The following is a 5,633-nucleotide window of genomic DNA, read 5'->3' as shown; positions in this document are numbered from 1 at the left end:
ATCTCTGCACCACTGTCTTCCACCTTCAAACCTTGCAATAGCTTCTTTACAAGTCCGGCATCTGTGCTGTGGGCAGGGTAGCTGGGGCATGGGGAGGAGTCGGTGAGCATGGCAGGGGTGGCACTGGAGGGGCTGGGGTGGACGTGTACCATACCGCTCTGCTCTGTGGAGAATCCCTGGAAAAGGTGGTGGTACAGTCTAGGGCTGCATCCTGTTCTCTGTGGAGACATCTCCAGGGCAGCTGTGGCTGGGGTATAACAAGATCTGCTGACACGTCTTTGCTAGTAATGGTTTGAGCTGAGTTGTGTTAGAACAGTCTTGCCCTCAGTTACACTGAAGTCAAAGAAGCTGCATAGCTCTGCCAGGGCAGGGTTCAGACTCCCTGCTTTGAAGGCCGAGCATCACCTACTGTGCTTTTAGCCTCCGAGTGCCAGTTCCAGTTGCTGTCACTTCAGCCTCCCCTGCGCGTCACTGAGCTGCAGGGTTCCCCTTGCAGGCCTGGCCCTTATCTCGCCCTCATATTTCCCTTTAATCTCAGTCTGGACTTTTCACCCTTTTGCAGGGAGCGCATGTGGCTGGTGCAACTTCCCAGCAGGAGAAGATAAAAACGGGTTTCCAAGCACATGAAATATTTTTGCCTAATCTCAGACTGAATCAGGGCTGAGAAAAATGAAAAAACCAGCAAACTAGGATCAGACATGCTGGGACCGTATCTGCAATGCAATTAGTGGGCCCATCATTCTGGGGTTGGGGGTGCTGCTGGGCTGTGGTCTGGCACATCTTTAGCTCTCACATTTGGCTGAACTATTTTTAGTAGCAGGACAAAGATAGGCCGAGGCTGAGCCCTTGGAAAATCCCACCTTAAGAAAATAAATAATTGCATTTCCACAACATCTCTGGGAGCTCAAATCCCTGTGCAACCATAGATGAGTTCAGCCTTAAGACACTTCTAAGAAGAACCTTTTTTACATGGAGGAGGGGAGAGAGGCAGCAACATCCAGTGGTTAGAACAATAGATTAAAAGTTAGGAGGGCAGGGTTTTGTCCCTGACTGCCATTGATTCGCTGCCTGGCTCCGAGCAAGTCACTGACCATTTCTGTGCCTCAATTTCCCCACCTGGAAAGATAATATTTTGTAAAACGCTTTGAGAACCTCAGCTAAAAGGGGCTCTCAACGTTATGATATTATTGTTGTTGTTGTCCTTTTAACCCTCCGTCAACCCTACGGATCTTGGGACCCAGTCCTGCACTTGCAAAATAATCCCAAGTTTACCATTGTGCTTGGGAGAAACCCTATGTATCTATTTGTCAATCAGTCCAGGGTTTATATCACTCTCTGCCCTGATCCTATCCTACAGGCTGGACCTTCAAACACATAAATAACCATCTGTTCAGCTGGAGGCAGGGGGGCGAGAAACAGCTCGGTGTCCTTTGCTGCGGCTTCATTCTGTTTTTAAACAGGCTCAGCAGGGTTTGAGTTCTATTTTCCCATTTTTGGGGGGTCTTGTTTATTTTTTAGAGTCAAACGTCAGGCCTGGGCTGTCTGGCAGGATGCTCTGGGCCATGGGAGAACTGGAAGGGCTATAACATCATAGACATCAAGGGGTCATGCAGGAAGTGGGGGGGGGGGAAAGGGGAACACTCTTTGCACATTACACTACAGCAGACAGAGGAGTGGCTGCTGCAGAAGTAGTCACTGCCCCCATCAGCTCTTGGAGGGCGTATGGGAGTGTCCGTCCTGCGTAACCTCAGATGGGATCAGAACCGTCAAGGGTTTTAATATTCCACTGAGGATCTAAATTTCCTTTCCTGCATTACAATCTCTCTCCAGCCTATTACATGTTCAGTTTACCTACACTGTCTCCATCCATATCAAGGACACTGCTTTGCCATTCTGGGCCAAGAATGATGTATTAGTATTCAGTGTTATGGTAGCACTTAGGAGCCCCAGTCCTGGGCCAGGACCCCACTGTGCTAGGTGTTGGACAAACACACACCAAAAAGTCAGTCTCTGCCCCAAGAAGCTTCCAATCAAAGCCCACTTCTGTTCCAGCTGAAGTAAATAGACATTTTGCCATTGCGTTTGAGAAGAGCAGATGCAGGCTCAGTGTAGGAGATGGAAATCTCCTTGCTTCTCTCATTTGAATAATTGTAATGGATTTTTAAAAAAATCTCCAGGACTTGATGAAAATAATAATTTAATATCTGTGACAGCGATGATGCAATCCAGTGGTTGGAAACCAAAGCTAGACAAAATAAAGACTAGAAATAAAGTAACAGGAAGGGTCAAATTAATCACTGGAACAATTGACCTATGGATGTGGGGATCAGACTTCACTTGCCATCTTCCATCAAGACTGGCTGTCTTGCTAAAAGCTCTGCTGCAGCTCAACCACAAGCTATGGGCCTGATGCTGAAATTACTGGGTGAGGATCTCTGGCCTGTGTCATGCTGGAGATCAGGTCAGATGATCATTACAGTCCCTCCTGGCCTTTGAATCTATGAGGCTAAAAAAAGGGAGGAAATGCCCTGGTTCTGCACGGTCTGCGCCAAAATGCCAATGGGACCAGTGTGGTTTTGGTTTTCAAATGTGGGTAAGAAATAAACAGCAGGGCTGTGCCAGGTAGGAACAAGCTGTCCCCGGAAATCAGCATGCTGGAGTGAAACCATTTTGTCCATGGCGGAGAGCTACCAGAGAGAGAGGATTCCACACTGATTTAGTGCTTATGTCATAAAAATGAATGGATGGTTTAGAACAGAACAGAACAGAATAGTTCCTATTTTCTTTTCCTTTTCCCTTTAGAAAGCAATACAAGCTTTTTAAACTAGAGGGGGGGAGGGGGGGCTGAGAAAACGTTTCTTCCTCACCTGGGTGGAAAAATTCATTCTGAGACACAAGATAGTGAGGGTCAAATTCCAGCTGCGAAGTCATTTTTTTAAAAACCCGGGATGGCCCGGTACAAAACAAGTGCTTAACCTGGACGTCGTGTTTATGCTTGAAGGCTGAGGGGTTAAGTCACAATGCTTCTAAGAAACATAGGGGCTTACATGAAACCTCTGAATCCCAAGAAAATAAAGGCAGAAAGGAACAAGGCATATAAGGGAGGCTGACTTTGTTCTCCAGAATAGCCAATGGCCAGTGTCTAGACTGTTGCTTTGTAAAGCACACCGGGGTGGCTCATATGAAATGTACAGCCCGCTCTATACACTATAATATAGTCTGGGGTGTATTGGGTGAGGTGCGGGCTCCGCAGGAGGTCAGAGTAGATGCTGCTGGTCCCTTCTGTCTTTAAAACCCTCTGGATAGAGGCGGTTTCATTACATTGTCACTACTGCAGACAGAGCTTCCACGTGTTTCTGAGGCACCTTTTTTCTTTCCTTCTGACAACCTCCCATCGTGGCGTGTTTCCTTCTCCTTCTCGCCCTTTTCTCAGTCTCGGCCGCACTTCGAGCCTTTGTTGAGAGGCCAGCCAGACCCACCCACCCTCAGCCCAAGGCCTCCGGTTCACCCGGGACTCCCCCCCCCGAGGAGGGTCGGGGAGCAGGGGCTGCTCTCCCACTGAAGAGAATGGGGGGGGGGGGTGTTGCCGCGTTCAGTGCGGAAGGGATCGGGCTCCGCCCGGAGGTTGCCCCCGGGGGTGGAGCGCCCTGGAGCCGGAGCCCAGCTGCGGGTTGCAGGCCAGGGCTGGCTTTGGGATATTCCTCTTCTGGGGGTGAGCTTCCGCGCATGATCCCCTGGCGACCCTAGGGTTCAGGCTGGGGGGCAGGGGCTGAGCGGAGCCGGGGCCTTTCTTGTAATCCACATACACTGCAGGGACTTCAGCACCCTCCCAGGACTTGACTTGCCCGGCCCCTGGCCAAGCGCACGAAGGGGCGTTGGGCGGCGGCTCTCTGCCCAGGGGAGAGGAGGTGGAACTAGGCAGCGGGGCCAGGGGCCCCCGCTCTGCATTTGATGATTTCCTCATTTAGTCCTCCCTCCCCCCCCAGTCCCTCCCCCGCCACAAGAGCCCGGCTGGGAAGCTGTTCTGGGCGCTGCCCCAGCAAGAGGAAAGAGATGGGGTGGGGCGGGGGGAGACTGCCAGGCTCGGGGGCTTCAGGGGGCAAGCTTCGGGCACATGGTTGGAGGGTCTGGGCCAGGGGTGACACGGGCAATGGACAGCCCATTCGGGTGTCCCCGCAGTACTGGAGGGGGTGAACCGGCTGAGCGCACCGTGTCCAGCAGTGTGACTGGCTGGGGGGAGGGGGGGGGAACCAATATTCCCCTCTCAGGCATGGAGATAAATCTGATCTCTCCCTCCATCTGCCAAGTCACGGCCAGATCCCATGGTTAAGAGCCTCCCCACCAGCCAACTAGTGTTCGCCCTCCAGTATCCCTACACGGCAGAGCCAGGCCGGCAGAGCCAGTCCTGTCCCCGCACCGGCAGCCTGCGGTTGCCCCGAGTCAGGAAACGAGGCTTTCCACTAACTGGAGGCCATAGTTTGGAGCTGGGAAGACCAACGTCCTTATAAATACAGGTACAGCATTGGTGTGTTGGGGAGATAACGTGACCATGGTACCCTAACAAAGCCAGCAGCTATTTCACTCCCTCCCTTAGTCACTTAAGAGGGTTTCTCAGGTCAGGAAGTTTTTGATACAAACAAAACTCCAGTAGCGTCCTGACATTTGGCCTGAGTCAGGCCTGAGGGAAAAAAGGCCAGAAAAGGGGGACTTTTTTGCGGGTAATAAATAAACTGGAACCCTAACTGCGATTAGACCGGGAGCTTCATAATGTGAGGTTTAAAATGGTGACAGTTTGGTCCTTTTAGGGGCACAAAAGTCTGGTATTTTACACTCGCTGTGGTCTTATAAACGTCCATGTCTTGCGCATAACAGGCCATTCCTCCGGGCCCCCCAGCCAAGCCATCCTGGCCCTGAGAGCAGCCCCAGCAAGTCGGTGGAAAATAAGGCACTTGACAGAAGCCCCAACGTTTCCCCAGTCGCTCCGAAGTTACACGGACCCAGGGTCAGTGCCAGGTCGTTAGCAAAGGAAATAAACCCCAATCCGGGCATGTGTCCCCGGAACAGGGGAGCCGATCCAAAGCTCCCTGGACTCAATGGGAAGGCTCCATTGATTTCATTAGGCTTTGGATCAGGCCCTAATAGTGCTGGTGCCACCAGAAAGGGACTCGCCCCGTTGCCATCATGGAGGTGCTCGCAGGGGCAGGGGAGTCTTTGTAAATGTTCTCCAGGCTTCAGCAGTTCGCTCTCATTGACCGATCTCCTTGAGCCCGGAGGTCTCCGTGTTTCCTGGAGCCGCTCGGCCTTTCCCCAGCCGCCTCAAACCTTCCCACATGATGGGCCTTCTTTCCCCCCCTTCTGCCTGGCGAGCAATTTGTACCGTTTGAATTCGCCCCGCTGCCCGCCACTTTGGTTCCTGCACTTTGAAATGCAAACCTGCCTTTCAATGCAAATGCTCCGGGAGGTTGGCCCAATAAAAGCCTTTCGTCAGGGAGGTGCCTTTGCGAGGTGGGGGAAAGCTGCCCAAGGAGTTCAGGTGAACCGCTTATCAGGAAGGAGAGGGAGCTGTTACAGGGACCGCAGGCCAAGCGAGAGGCAGCTGTAGGGGACAGTATGCGCGCAGAGCCAGCCGGGGA

The sequence above is a fragment of the Dermochelys coriacea genome, chromosome 8 (genome assembly GCF_009764565.3).
Source record: "Dermochelys coriacea isolate rDerCor1 chromosome 8, rDerCor1.pri.v4, whole genome shotgun sequence".
Taxonomy (NCBI): Eukaryota; Metazoa; Chordata; order Testudines; family Dermochelyidae; genus Dermochelys; species Dermochelys coriacea.
The sequence above is the reverse complement of the archived record's forward strand: the minus strand, read 5'-3'. Positions refer to the sequence as shown.